General features: G+C 41.2%; 1 protein-coding gene and 1 long non-coding RNA gene across 2 annotated transcripts in view; one reads left to right on the top strand and one right to left on the bottom strand.

Annotated features, from left to right (window-relative positions):
• Positions 1–16,351, bottom strand: part of LOC127436653 (forkhead box protein P2-like) — a 150,903-nt gene that overhangs the window by 89,784 nt on the left and 44,768 nt on the right. The gene's annotated exons all lie outside the window — the stretch shown is intronic.
• LOC127436682 (uncharacterized) lies at positions 6,898–10,242 on the top strand. Its single transcript, XR_007896449.1, has 3 exons — positions 6,898–7,025; positions 8,019–8,188; positions 8,998–10,242. It is a non-coding gene; the product is annotated as an uncharacterized LOC127436682 (long non-coding RNA).

Below are 16,351 nucleotides of genomic sequence, written 5' to 3'. Positions count from 1 at the left end.
TTTTTATCTTTGGACCTTGACAGCAGTGGTCAAAATGAACTGTTTTTTGTATGCAAAAGAGCATTGTTAGGATTCTTGAAGAAAAGATTGATTTAAGATCCTATGGGGGGAAAAAAACAATGAGGCATAACTTGAGGACACTAAATAATTTTTGTATTTTCTTTTTGCTAGCCAGCTGACAGTCATGTAATTTTACAGATACATCAGTGATGAAAAGAAATTCAAATTATATTCATCTTTTCTTTGATATAGCACACAAAAGAAACAAAAGATGACTGAAAACGGGCAAATTGCTAGCAATGCAGACAAAGTGTTTGTCTTGTACTGTGAACTACAAAAATAAAAAATAAAAATAAAAAATTGGTCACATTTAAAAAACATAAACACTTTTAAAGCCTTTTTCAGAAAATTTTAATTTTATCGCCTTTACTATTTTAAAGGACCGAGGACCATTATATTTGTAACCTCAACACCCACGACCCCCCACCCCCAAAATGGTTTGGTCCCCCCCAATGTTCAAGACATGGTTACAGCCTTGGGTTCTTTCTCCAAAATCTACTCCAAACTGGAAGCCACTAATTAAAATTACATTTCAGATCATTTGAATCACAATTTGTGTGTTTGAAATAAAAAAATGTTTTTTTTTTTTTTTGTTTTTTTTTTTTGCTGTTTAGAATTAAATATTAACTACAATATGTATGTTTTTGTTAAAAAAAAAAAACAGGATAAGTTTTTTCTCCAAACTTGAATTTGGTTTTGGGTTTAATGACGCAGAATACTGATGCTGTCATTATGGAAACACACATTATTAACACTGTATCCCTTAAATCCACATGATCCCCAACTGGCATGTAGGTGTCTAACTGAACGTAATACTCATGCAGATATATGCAAAGTATATTCAGGGAGATCAGGTGGTGCTTTAACATTAATGACAGCGGTGAGATAAATTAATTAGCCATCTGAAGGCAGCATCCAAATCTGCCAATTACAGTGTCAATTAGAAACACATCCTTGGTTTGCGATCGTTTCCACATGATGAAGCGGACGGTAGGCGGGTGTATGAGTCTGAATGACACTGAGTGAAGGAGAGGGAGTTGTACAGTACTGTACCGGCCGAGAGAGACAGACAGAGAGAGAGAGAGAGAGAGAGAGAGAGAGAGAGAGAGAGAGAGAGTAAGCCAGCACCCAAAGTCTGTCTTTGTTTGTGTCTATTGTAGGTCCCCCTTTTCTTTTCAGGCAGACATGTCGACCCTAGGGGCCACTCGCCTGTCACTGTATCAGACTGTCCTTCCCTAAAAACCCATGGGGTTAGGGTCATCTACACTAGACCAATATTTACAGCCCTTGCTTGTCCCCTAGCTAGTGTGCGAACACGCTTCTCTGGCCCATTTGGCACCAGCCCTAAAACATCCTTGTCTTGTGTCTCCACATCCATTTCTACGATAAACACAGAGCTTGTGGGCCGTTATTTTCATAACAGTCATCTCAATAACAGTCATCGACATATACTAGTGTGGGTATGGTGTGATTTCACGGATATTATCTAAAGGAGAAATCACAGCAGTGTTCGCTGGTAAAGCTGTCAGATTTTTAATTCATCATATCTGTATTTGCAGCTCCAAAAAACAACCAAATCACTCTGTGTCTGGAATAAAGATGCATTATTTGGTGAGCTTAAAAGCATTTTTCTCTTTTCTGTCTGTGTAGTTGTTTTTTGTTTTTCTTCTTTTTTTTTCTTTTAATGCTGTAACAGTACCACTTGCGATTTGTCTCTGTCTGTGTAAATGTTTGCTCTCGAATTGTAGGCTGTGCAAATCTGTCCTTTGCATCAGGTGAAAAATCCCATACAGGATCCTAACAACGCATTCAGGACTACGTCTGTGATTTTGGGTGGGTGGAGTGGCAAAGAAAGGTGTGGGGTGGGGGGAAGCCACTTACAGCACATATGTTTCTCATATAGACACGCACACTTCTCATCATTGAGGAGTAAAGTTACTCAAGCTCGTTTGCAAACCTGATCTGATTTTACAACCACAAAGTTTGCCTCGTTATCAAATGTGGCACCCTCCTTATTGGCATAGGAGCTTGGATATCACATTTCTAGAAAGTTCTTTATCTTCTAAAGGGGGAAAACAGCTCATTTCACATAGAAATGGTGGGATATGTTTTATACAAGTCGATGAAGACGGGCACTGGAGGCTGCCACTATGACATTAGCACATTCTCACACAAAATCACAGACATGCACAAAATATTTCCCCTCCCGAACAAATCAGTGATCCTCTCTCCTGATAGGACGTGAGAACAGACCTGGAAAAAGAGCTTGATGATTATTTCAGGGAGGCATCGGAGAGGAAGACTCTGTGATCCAAGAAGACTAGTCATTATCAGTGCATTGCTCAGGTGCCAGGGATCCTAATATTGCAAGGAAGAGTGAAAAAAGACGGGGGGAAAAATGCTAAAAATTACATTTCACAGTCTGCTAGCTTCACCCCGCTCTGATTCAGTTCAGATACGTATATACCATTTAAAATAATCACAAATTCTGTGCTCCACAGAAATTAATTCATCATTGCCATAAGTTACTTTGCATACAAAATAAAGCATTGCAACGCCATGGTATATTCAAATATGAAACGATCGGGAATACTTAATAAATCAAAATGCCAAATTTGAACAGATTCAAAAATATAAGGGCACAAAATGATGACGCAAAGTTCCATTTAGGTTTAATTTCATTCTTTGCATCTGTACTACACGAGCACTTTAAAAACAGTGATATATGCAAATATGATCATTAAAAACGCACCACACACACACACACACCTTTTAAGTTTAACAACACACACCTTAAGTCTTTTTTGGCTCCAAAGGCAATACAGATAATTGATGATCTAAACCTTAATGTAATATTACAGGCCCCTCTTTCAGATAGAGGGATTTCAAAGTGATTCACAATGGACGAGATTACAGAGGAAAAGAGTGTGATGGAAATCATATTTATACCGTGAGTTCAAAAATGAAAAGGGAGGATGAATACACTGCTTTTCAGGATTAATAGTATGCAGACTAACTGAAGAGTTGTTATCGGTGGTTAAAATGAGAACACATTCAAGAAAAGCCCGCCACCATATTTCAATTAACGGCTTCCGCTGACGATAAATAGACCATCTGTGATTCAATTCATTCAGCAACGAATGTTCCGAACTTAATTCTGCACTATTTACATTAAAAGGAAAAGAGGCAGATAAAAGAGAGAATAGACAGACAGAAAAAGCAGAAAGAATAAAAGTACATCTTTATTCAAATCTCAATCTGAGGGAGAAAGAAAAATGCAATAAGTCCTTGAGATGCTATTAAAACATTTACACAATTCATTACTGTTGAACAACACTGCAACCAGCAAAGGTGGAGGTAGCTGATTTCAGTTTGCTTTCAAGCAGACGTGCAGCACTTCAAATATGCATATTGTAGTATAAAAGAATACAGAGAGTAAGGTAATGTTTCAGGCTCTCTCTCTCATTCTTGAGTACTTTCCATTTAATTCACATTTTGCCTAGGATGCACCTCCCTCTCGAACGAAAAAGCTTTCAAAAGTGGGTTACACACAGACAGTGGTGCTATCTCATCAAGCAGTCATCCCGTTTGCATTTTGGCTAATTTCTTTAATTAACTCAGCCCACCTAATCACCAGTAATTGACCTATAAAAGAAGGAGACCCCACTGTCAGCTCCAATCATCTTTGGCAGGAGGCAAGCTCTCTTTCTCTCTCTCTTTCTCATTCTCACTGTTAAACCTCTATTTATCCATCTTCTTAGACTATTTACCTGATTCAAATGCATATTTCAGCTCTGCATTGTTCCATCGCAATTATCCTGAGACACCAGCTGCTTTTTGCACAAGGAGGGAGACAGTTGCGTAGCTGCGTGGGGCAAGATTAAAAGAGTGGAGAGGGCACGGTGTGGAGTAGTGCTTATGAGTTCTATCGGGGTTATGAGAGGGAGACGGCCCGGTCGCCCACCATACAGACGCAAAGCTGCGAAGACATAGCTCATCATGACATTTCCACTTATTTGGGACTGATTAGGGTCATTATGTGCCCCAGTCTGATTTATGTTGTCATTCTTTCGGGCCAGTTCTACATCAATAGATCTTAATGAATTGGTAAATAAGGGTGAAGATTACACATGACAACACCTCAACATTTCTCATTCATACCAGACAAGATTTATGTAACCAATTAGGGTGGTAACAGGCAAGATTGGTGGGGAGAAAAATAATCTTTCCTGAGGAAAATTACCCAAGTCTAAAATCTCAACAATATAGATAATGTGCAGTCTTTAAGGGAGACTTAGTCACAGAGCGTATGGGCTGAAGGGCTCTCACAAGTGCATTTAAAGAGGGAAGCGGTTCTTGTAGGACTTTCAAATAGATTTTTCTTCAAATTCAACCACACTTCTGCACAACTCAAGCATGCACACTAACTAATCAGCCACCATCTACATGTCCAAACCAGAGGCCATGAAACCAATAGATAAAAAATTAACCTCTCACCAACAAAGATTTGCAAACTAGCACATTGCACCCAAAAAGTGAAGTAAAAATAATAATTACAAATTAATAGTTTCTCTGACTTCACTGTGTGAAGAAATTTCACTGAAGAAATTCATTTGCATTTTTTAATAGTCTGGTATTTCAATTATTTAATTTTCATCTATGCACTGCTAGTAATCAGTCAACTTATTTTGCATTTAAACATCAGATAAAAAGGTTGATCATCAATGAGCAGAGACAGGCTAGGACGACCTGAAGGGACGAGGAGAACAGAGGGAGTGTTAAACGACAGGAGAAAGTGAGAGAGAGTGATGCTGGCGTCGTCTCAACCAGAATCCCCCTTCAAGCACATGCAAATAAGGCCGTGATGCTTAACTGCATCATTTATAGGGATAATAGCGGCATCATCATTATGGGACTCAAATTAAATTACATCACAATTAGCATAACAAAGTGATCGGTTAAACTTTCAAAACAAATACTCACCTCGGCTAATGAGCGGTGTTAATTGGCATGGGCACATTCTAAATAAAACATATACGTAAACGTGTTTTAGTTAAATAATTTTGAAATGTGATTTTTTTTTATTTGCTTTATTTTTAGAGCGTGTGAAAAAAGCTTATAAAAAAACCCACTAAACACGACGTTGCCAAGGGGATTTTTTGAAAGAAACAATATGTAGCATTTAATTTTATTGCACTAAATAAGCTATTATACACAGACTCTGGAGAACAATGTAAATTATCCTTCCAATTCACCATACACACTAATCAAGTACCTCATTATGCACGTGGGCTTAAATTATAAAGAAGACCACGTCCACATTCCAGCAAAAAGCCATAAAAGTTAATCATATGCTCAGGATAGCCCAATAGCGAGCCTCGCACACCCTTATGAATATTTAAGTAAACAAATTATCTGCCCGCCTTTGATAGGGGTAATTAGCACTGGAGGGCTAATCATTTTACTGACCCCACCTCCAAAATGGGACAGGCTCTGTAAAGTTTTAGACATCTATGAAAAAATTAACAATCTTAACATATATAAAAAAAAAAATTTAAAAATGACAATAAAAAATGACATATGTACAGTACATCAAATTACTGTTAAACAATTATTAGTTAATTAAATATGAAAATAGCTGTTTGATTTTTTAATTACCAGTGTACAGACAAAAATACATTAGTTTCAGCCTCCTGATTTTAACTGTTTAATTTCCCATTAGCACATTGTAAGCTCCACAACACAAAAAAAGTCCAGAGGACATTTCAAATAAAATCATCTACTAGGCAAAGTCAAATCACACTGTTCTCAGCACAAGAACACACACACTTGCACACTTAATGACGTGCACACACACACACCAGCACAAAACCACATTCATTATCGTCATTGCTATTATCACCAGCAATTAACCCACAGATGAAAGCAGCCCACAAACCAAACCGGAGCATGCCGCAAGCCTTGAGCAATGACAACCACAATGAAAGAAACAGAGAGACAGATGGAAGGATGGAGGGATGGAAAGAGGGATGGATAGATGGCCGAAGAGGTGGCTTTAATACCTGCAGGTGAACGGCGTGGGACGGCTGGCTGGAGAGGGTGTTTCTCAGAGAGTTGGCAGGCATCACGGGAAAGAGCGTGCGTTTATCAGTGTCATCACTCCAACTGTGTTCATACAGACTCGCATCATAAACAAGCGCCTCTTTGGCCCCGTCCCTCACGCGTCGCTCATGCATACTTAAATCAGCAGTGCACCCATTAAAAAAAAACGACCCCTATCTCCTGACAATTATTCCTTCATCTCCACTTGTCAACGAGCAATTACGACAGCATGAAGACAGGGCCCAATAGGAGACGTGGGGTTTTGGGAAGCCGAGCGACTGGCCGAGGAATAATGGAGATGAAAAAAGCACAAAAATGGAAATATATCGAGTCTATCCTGTCTTTCTTGACGCACTGGAAACAATACAATCTTTAGAGTGTTCTCTAATTAAACACATAAAAATAACTTTTAAATACAAGCAATACATTCAAATTTCCTGCTATTATTGCTACTTATTGTTTCTAGGCTTTCTAGTCAGAAAATGGTCTTCAAAAATTGTGTCCCTCTCCCTTCTCCTTTTTTTTTTTTTTTGGTTTTTCTTTTTTTTTTGAAGGAAGTCTTTCAGCTTTGGTGAGTAGCTGGTGAGTGAAAGAAGTGAGAGTGTGCGTGCATGTGTGTGTGACTGCGTTCTCTGTGCACCAGCGTCTGAGCGCTCTCCTCATAGCCTGCATGCGGAGTCGAGGCTCGGATCGCGCTCTGCCAGGCGCCTCTCGCAGCTCTCATTTGAGCAAGCAGCGGCGACACACGCACACACACTTTCTCTCTCCCCACTCTCTCACATGCTCCTGTGGACTCTTATCAAGGGGGATTTAATGCACATGCAACCAGCGCAAAGGACTCTCTAAAACGCTCCCGGAGAGAGGTAAGTGTGCATGCCTTTTTATTTTCACATTGCATGCGCGTTTGAATGAGATTAACCAGGAATGGCTTGTTAGAATACAACCTTCTTAAAGAAGTTCTTAAGGGAGGCATGTCTTTAAACAACAATTAGCATGAGCGTGTTTATTTATTTATTTATTTATTTTTTTATACAACAGAGCAATGCCTAAACACATCAACAACACTCTAAGCCTGCAAGGCATGTATTGCAAAACCAAGAAGTAACCTACCTTTTAAAGAACGACTGACAATCCCACTCCCCGAAGGTAGAGTCATTTGAAGATATTCTTAGAAGCCTTGAAGCATTAACTTGAATCAAAAATGAGGCATAAGATGCCACTGGTAGGCAACATCATCAGAGCAAGAAAAAAAAATAGAAGGGGGGGGGGGGGGGGGTGTTGAAAGATAAATACTAGCTGACGTTTACTGTCAAAGCCATCATCAAAGAACTATTTACAGCAGTATTTACAAGAACAACTCAAAGCGCCTGTGCCCGATCACGTCCGGGACTCATGGCATTTTACGCCTGTATTTAAAACAAATCAACTAGACCACTGATTGTTTTGGCACCCAAGGACTAATCGTACACAAAAATCAGCAGTTTGATTGTCAGGGTTCGGGGGGGGGGGGGGGGGGGAGTATTACAAAGTAAGTATATGAGTGGTAGAACAGGGAAGAGGGTGATAAAGAAAAAAAGCAGACCAGAAAAGCTTTTTCACAGCTTTTCCGCATCAGATAAAGCTTGAAAACCACTTTGCATAGGGAAATTTGTCTTCACAGATGTTAATCAAGCTTAAGTGAATGACACACTCTTCCATTTACTAACCATAATTAAACCCACAGAGCACAGTTCTGCTCGCAATCTCTCACAATGACACTGACAAATATGTCGTACTGTAAACAGTGCACATGGCATGCAACATTTTCAACTAATGGTGTTTGTCAATCCTCTTGTATTTTTTCCTTTCCCTTATAGCCTTCTTTCTCCCTGCGTGCCACAGATGTTTTTCTAAGTTGCTCCCGCAGACAAGAATCTACTCGCAAGATGAAAGCCACGCTCTCCCCTAGGAGAGGAGTACAAAGGCCAGTCTGCACGTGGCAGATGCAAAACCAAGTCCATCTGCCATGGGCTTCCCTCCGCCACAAGTAGGTTGAAAAGTGAGGCTTGTTTAGATGTGTTTGTATAGATGGCGCTTGAACATGAGCAAGGAACCAGCTGTTTGTAAATGGGTAGAACGAGAACGTGTTTGACTGAGAGTGAGAGACGAATATCGAATAGATGAATTAACAAAATACATGTAGACTGACTCGAAAGCTTTTTACACAAGATTTATATGGAAATGATAACTAGACATTGCTATATCAACCCCCTTATAAAATCAATTAACCTACTTACAACTGTAGAAGCTAAAATTATGCACACACTGCAAACACATCCTGATTGGCAAGAACTTTCATGTTGTGCACAATACACCCAAGGCAGGCACGACAGATTTATTTAGTTAAAGATCTAGCCTCCAACGCATTGTAAGACCACTTCAACTCCTGCTCAGAGCGCTATGCTGGCATGATATAACAAGCTCCGAAAAGCACATTATCTTCCTGCTCTACTGGAACATATTTCAACTGTATGATATCATTAGAAACTGCTGATCTCAAGCCAAGAACAGTAAAATGCTGCTGCTGGCCTCCACTCCTCTAGGCTGGGGCAAACGCTTAGCAAGGAAGTGTAAAAGGTTGTGAAAAGGCCTCCTGGTCTCAGTATTACTGCAGGAATAGCCACTAATGTGTCAAATTTACATTTCGACCAAAGAGCTGCAGGCTATGTTGTGCCCTAACCTTCATATCACAAGACAAACATGGTGCATGTTAGCCGCACTAAGTCATGCCTCATATCTAGATTTTGATTTGTCTTTCACTTAGCTCTTTCTCTCTCTTTTTTCCTCAATTCACAGGGCTTTGGGTGGCCACAATTGGACAGCAGCAGCTCCTGAATGTGAACAGAGGAAAGTATCGGGCTGTCGTTGGGGAATGAGAGGGTTGACTTGTGCGGTGGCAACGCTGATGTAGCGTTCTGTCTCCAATGATGGCATAATTTCCATGGCAACCCATCTAACTATTAATTTTCAATTAAAGCAAAAACAGAATGCCCTGCCCCGAGCCTGCATAAGGTGTCAAGAGCCTGTCTATGAAACCTGCACTCTTTCTCAAGGGGGAACGGAGCCTTTATGGAACCATGTTGACACTGCTGGTTCAAAGTAGCATAATCACAACACTGAATACCCTAAGTAGGCCCTGCTTTCTATCACAATCAACACCAAATACACCATTCATCCCCAGCTGAAACACAAGCTTGCTAAAGACAGACTGATATAATGGGCAGGCCAATAAATCTTGTCAGTTCCCCCCAGTGTCAGTTCCAAATTCTGCTAATAGTGAAGTGGATACACCTTTTTCCTGGGGGTCTTACTGGGGAAACTAATGTGGGTGCAACATCCGCTGGAAGCCATTCTATAGCATTCGCTAGCTCTGGATGCAGTCATTGTAGACTCTGTTTAAAGCTGGTATTAAGATGCGTTTCGGATGATCTCATCGCAAATGGTCAGTGCAATATATACAGTTGTAGACGGGGTGCAAAACGTTTTGTGATTGGATCACAAAAAACACATACAGAGGTAGTCAAAAAAAAAAAAAAAAAAAAGCATGTGGCCACATCACATTTAAACACTGTCCTGATGCGTCCCTGATGGCAGCGAAGCACCACCTCTCACCTGGCAGTCACCCGCCAAACAAAAGTTTTACTTACGTGCAAATTTAGAAAGAAATTATCGTCTGATCGGACAACTTGAAAAAACAATTACATACCCAAGGACGAAAACTTCAAGGCTCTTCCTGAGTGTGTCTGTCTGATATCAACATGTCGGGTGACAAGATGACAAGCACACACATCTGAAGCTGAACTAACAGAGGTAGGCTACTCCACTAAAACAACGGATAATTTTGCTCGAAATGTTGCGTTTGTGCTTAGTTTAAATTGCAACTGCATCTGGGAGAATCAGCGCACCGGTTTTTTCGTGCTTTCTTTGTCTTTATGACTTTTATGCAGTTTATTATCATACAATAGCACACTGACATAGTGATTGATGTCATAATGAAATCAGACATCTCCTCAAAACCCCAACACCGCAATGAAAGAATGAATGGACTTGTTACAATTTCCGTTTCTGAATTTAAGTAAACAAAGCATAAAATAAGTATATAATAACTAATTTGCTCTCATTAAATTTAATTGTGTCATTAATTATGTATATTTCTGCATTATATTGGCCACTCTTCTCTCTTGATATTGGTATCAGCCACTGAAAACCCCATATTGATCAACCACTACTATAGATTTAGCTTAAGCTGAGCTAGTGTGCACTCAGTGAGGGTCTGATGCATGTTTTAGGCCACACAGAAATGCTGGCAGCATTAAAGCTGTTCTCTCGCTGAAGAGTTATCCACTCTAGCTCATCTCCACCTCCCATGCATTCTGCTGATGACTGAGCCTGTGAAACTCACTCTCCACACTCCACAGTAACCAGCCCTAATAAAATCTTAGGTGTGGGTCTGCCTACGGTTTCACTTATTTGCAAATGTATTGGTTTCCATCATCTGTTTTAGTCTGACCAATTCAGGACAGGGGGAGTGTTCAGAAAACCTGGCTGAAACTGCCATTATTTTTGCATTTCCCTTTGGCGTAGTTAGTTACACAGAATTGACACACTTCTAAAATTTCAACTTTTTTTGTATATGTATCATTTACTGTCATTAAACTAACTGTATAATATAGGCCTATATTGGTATTATATTGCACGTTCATCACCTTTCTCTCTAGATATTGGTATCGGCATCAGCCATTGAAAAACCCTAATCAAACAGACCATTCGTTTAAAGGCATAGTTCACCCAAAAATTTAAATTCAGTACAATTTTACTCACCCTCATGCTCATTTAAACCCGTTTGACTTTCTTTCCTCTGTGGAACACAAAAGGCTTTGTTAGGCAGAATGTTAGGGACTGACAGAAGTCATCATTCATTTTCACTATATATTTTTTCTATCCAATGAGGCTGTCAGCCCCTAACATACTGCTTAACATCTTATTTTGTGTTCCACAGAAGAAAATTCATATGAGTTTGGAATCACATGAGGGTGAGTTAATGATGACACAATTTTCATTTTTTGGTGAACTATCCCTTTAAGAACTATCCTATTTTCCTTCACATTTATGGTTTAAACTTCTCTTAGTTTTTAGCCCAGGAGTGCTACAGATCTGTGCTCCAATGGTGTTCAGAACATTCTTACCATTTCAAAAGGTGAGAACATCTTAAGTCCAGTTATAGTACATGGTTTGATCTATCCACAAAAAAGTATACACCTATTTTCTTTTTGAGTGAAAAAAGAAAAAAAAAAAAAAACAGAAAAAGAAAGATTAATGGCAAACTCATAAGACCAGCCTCTCTTCAGCTTAATGATGTTCTTCATCGCAGATCGATATGACCTGAAATGGACCATTAGAGCACAATGATTATATAACAGGCAGCTAAACATTATAATATACTGTACTTAAGCACCAAGGTATCCATGGCAACCTCCCTTTGCCTAGCATGGCAGAATATTAATGAAGTCCTATTAAGTAGCCTATAATGATTGTTTCCAAATGTATTTGCATATATACTTCAGAAGACAGGGGAAGGGGGGGTGGGGGCAGAGCAAAGCTCAACAATCACAACAGCGCAAGATATGATGTGCATTTAATCTGGAGCATTACTCTGAAAATAACAACCCCAAGCCTCAAAGAACTCGGGGACATAAAGCACATCAAAATAAGCCACTATCTGCGCTGGTAAATAAGTTACATTCGGAGGCACCTCCGTTATAAAGCTAATTAAGCTCGGGGTCCGGGAGTGAGACGGGGCCCCCCAGCAGGGCCGGGCCATGGATCCCCTTACATGTGTCTTCCATTTGCGACTCTGGCCGGACGCCCAACAGGACATCCCAGAGTGAGTGTTTGCTCGACTCAATATCAACAGGCGCAGCAAGTGGCCTGGGGAAAGGGCCCGGCCTCCAGTTCCTATTGAAAATAAACCAGCGCACACTCACACAAGGGCCGAAACATCAACACACACCACCAGGAACCACGTATATAATGCTCTTCTGTGTTTTCTCATTCTCGCTTTCTCGTTTTCTCTCTGTTTAATGATACCTGCTCCACTCTAGCAGGGAGGATTGAAGTATACATTTCAGTGGAGAAATAAAAGAGATCGAAATGACAGAAGTCAGACAGTTCAAGTTGGCCGGCCACTTCAAACAGAAAGCCCCGCAGAACGAGACAGACACTCCAGGTTAAATTGGCTCTTATGTGTCTACCCTTAAAATGTGGGCTTCTTCAAAAGCGCATTTGAATTAGATGAGTTGATGAAATCAAAGACTTGACTGTGTGGGTAAATTTATACAAGCAAGTGCAGCTCACAGCAGTTTACCTGTTATGCGGCAGACTGGCGGCAGATGAAAGCAAGCGGAATGACAGCCGACTTCCTTTTTCACTCAAGAGATATTATCATACTGTAAAAGGCTGCAATTTGTATTAGAGTCACATTGTTCGGGAAGCGCAGGTAATGGGTATTTGATGCATTCCGAGCTGCCAAATTTGTAAAAAAATCAGAGGCAACACAACAAAATTCAGCAATGACCACTCAACACGTTCGTAAATATGAAAAAAACATAAAAACTCAAAAAAACACTGATGAGTTTCATTTTTTAGACTCTTAAATAAATCCAAAATAAAAGACAATGGAGACAAAACAGTAGTTATTACAGCCACAATAAAGAAAACTAGATTTTAACAGTAACACTTTACAATAAGGTTTTATTTGTTAGCATTAGTGAATGCATTTGGAATCATGAACTAACAATGAAAATACTTTACAGCACTTTTTATCCTTGGTTACTGTTAATTTATGAAATTACAAATGTTCTTTGTTAGTTCACAATGCATTAATTCATGCTAACATATACAACTTTTAATTTTAAAACGGTCTTAATATATGTTGAAATTAACATTAACCAAGATTAATAAATGCTGTAAAAACATTGTTAATTGTTAGTTCATTTCAACTAATTTAGTTAACTAAATTTTAACAAATGCAACCTTTTTGTAAAGTGTTGCCTTTATTTTCTGCTTGCCTGCATGTTGCTGTGTGGTGGCTCAGGTGTTTTGAGTGTTTTTTAGTGTTTAGTGTTTTCTAGATATGGATTAGGTCCCTCCTTCGATGCAAGTCAATAGGATTTTTTTGCTGTTTAATTAAGTCTTTGCAAGTCTAAGCACCACTAATAAGAAATCTGTTTTTTTTTTTTGTATCAAATTTCAAATATCAAAACTGACTAATTAAATGTAAAGATTTACACAGCCAGATCACATCTATTCCAAACATAATTTTTTTTTTAAAAAAACAGAAAGAGAGAAAGAGAGAGAGAGAGAGAGAGAGAGAGAGAGAGAAAGCTATTAAGCGCAGAGGGTAAGTTGGACATATCTTAACTAGACTCACATTACACAAAAAACAGACATTCCATGAGCTACATCCATCCAGCAGTTTGATTCTATTCAATCAGACACCAAATACTCAAAAAGAAATAAAGAAAATTAATTCAGAAAAATGGCATCACACCAAAGAATAATAAACTCATTACAGGGACATTTCAAACTTAACCATTCTCCATGTCGCAGCTAATTTAAACCTAATTTTTACTAGCCACTAATTCAGTGGAGGCGGGGATAGGAATTACATCTGGAGGTAATTCGCTACATGGAGGCTCGCCAAATAAAAAAATATGAGCGAAAGACTGAGGGGTGGGGCTGGTTTGGTGGGGGGGGGGGGCTTTCTAGTGTCTCAAAATTGCAGAATGTTTTCATAGTTCTGTCATCAGACACGGCTCAGGTGTGTGCAGGGAGAATTAGACAAAAGGGACACTGAAGCTTTAAGTTGATAAAGGAACCCGGTCCCAAATGATCAGGCTGCTTCGACAGGTTGTAGCCCTCTTTGGTCTAGACCAGGTGTCAGCATTAGCAACCTTTTTGACATGGAGTGCCATTCTTATTTTCCTGGTCAATGGCTGTGTCGACCAGTATTTCTTATATTATGTCATACATTTTTCAAAATTACACTGAGAGGTAATCACTAGCATGCAAGCAACAGCGAGAGAGGAGCAGTCTATTTTAATTATATGAAGTTCCCTGTCTGTCACTCACTCGACGTTGTGTCGATGTAGTGACACTAGGGTTCGCTCTTGAGAGCCCCAATCACTTTTGCTTTATTCAGAAAAGGCCAATGAAAATTGCAGAGTGGAATTTGCATGCCACTCTCCGCCCCAGTCATATGGGTATAAAAGGAGATGGCGTGCACCACTCATTCAGACTTGTTCTTCGGAGCCGAGCGCATGTGTATGTGTGTGTGTGTTCGTCCCGTCACCTTATCTTCTGCTGCTGGGATTTACGGAGCATATCAGCGGTCATCCTCACACGATCGAGTGTTGTGCTTCCCCTGGGCTCTTCGGTCCACAGGTGTTAAAAGAGTATATTCCAAAAGAGTATATTTTCTCTAAAAGAGCTTGAACAAACGATTGCCGTCTTTTTAAAGATGTCCTTTCGCCTTTGTGCTACCGGGTGTGGCCATTATCTCTCCCCATCGATGGCCATGAGATCAGTCTCGAGTGCTTGGGTCGCCAGCACGGTGAGGCAGCTTTCGTGGAGGGGTCATGTTCTCACTGCAAGAACATGCCCATGAGAACGTTGCGGTCACAGCTCACTTCCTTCTTTGTGAAGCAGAGCCGGTCCATCCTGGGTTGAAACTTAGGTGGCTGCATCGGCGAGCGCCGCAGGTGATCTGGATGTGGATATGGGAGTGTTCCCGCCGGCTCAATCCCCGTGGACCTTCCAGCCCCCAGCACACTTGTTCTGCCCAGTAGAGTTCACAAGCGAGGTAGGCGTTCTGCCTCAGGGCAGATTTAATATCTCATACGGAGATGAGTTATCGGTTGCAGTATCGGAGGGTGGGCTTCTGCTTTCGGAAGCGGACGAATCTTCTGAGCTCCCGCTCTACAGCTCAGAAGATTCGGGTGGTACAGCTCAGGATGAGGCAGACGCTGAGTTGGCAGCCGTGCTTGCCTGGGCGGCTGCGAACATTGGGCTTGAGTGGAACCCTCCGCCCTGCCCTGAGCGTTCGTGGCTAGATGATTAGTTTCTGGGCTCGGAGCGCGACTCATGGCCACGCCCCGCCCCAGTGCCCTTCTTCCTGGAAGTGCACTTGGAGCTCATGAATTCATGGAAGGCACCTTTCTCTGCCCGTACACGCTTCGCCGGCTTGTCCACCCTAACTACCCTCGACGGCAGCACGAGGGTATCCTAACATCGCCGGATGCCTTCTGGGCTCCGGCACTCAAATTGTCAATAAAAGAGTAGTTTCCTCATTCCCTGGGTCATTCTCCAATGCTCAGTCCCTCCAGCCCTCGCACCTGCGACGGCCAGGCGCTGAAAGTCTCTGGTCAGCGAGCAGGATGCGCCCAATCCTGGATCTGCGTGCCTTGAACAGAGCCTTACACAGGCTTCCATTCAAGATGTTGTCTGTATGACATCAGGATTGGTTCACGGCCATCGACCTGAAGGATATGTACATTCACGTATCGATCCTTCCTCGACAAAGACCCTTTCTTCGGTTTGCCTTCAAGGGATGAGCATACCAGTACAAGGTCCTCCCTTTCGGTCTGTCCCTGTCTCCTCGCGTCTTTACCAAAGTCGCAGAGGTGGCCCTGGCACCGCTAAGGGAGAAGGGCATTCGCATTCTCAATTATCTCGACGACTGGCTGATCCTAGCTCATTCAGCAAGCTCTCCCTGGCACAGAGCATCTCTTTTCTCAGTATGGAGTTGGACTCAGTCACCCTGATGGCATGCCTTATGAAAACCTTCAGGCAGAAGGTAGCGGTCCCAGTGAAACAATTTCAGAGGCTCCTGGAGCATATGCATCCTCGGCAGCAGTACTCCCCCTCGGGTTGATGCATATGAGACCGCTCCAGCACTGGCTACAGACTCGAGTCCCGAGGTAGGCATGGCGCCATGGCACCCAGCATGTGACTATCACCCATGGTGCTGTCAAACTTTCAGTCCTTGGTCAGACCTGGCATTTCTACGGGCAGGGGTTCCCTTAGAGCAGGTCTCAATGTGCGTCATGGTCACAACAGATGCCTTGAATTCGGGCTGGGGTGCTCAGTATCG

The sequence above is a fragment of the Myxocyprinus asiaticus genome, chromosome 47 (assembly GCF_019703515.2).
Source record: "Myxocyprinus asiaticus isolate MX2 ecotype Aquarium Trade chromosome 47, UBuf_Myxa_2, whole genome shotgun sequence".
NCBI classification, from domain to species: Eukaryota; Metazoa; Chordata; class Actinopteri; order Cypriniformes; family Catostomidae; genus Myxocyprinus; species Myxocyprinus asiaticus.
The sequence above is the reverse complement of the archived record's forward strand: the minus strand, read 5'-3'. Positions and strand labels throughout refer to the sequence as shown.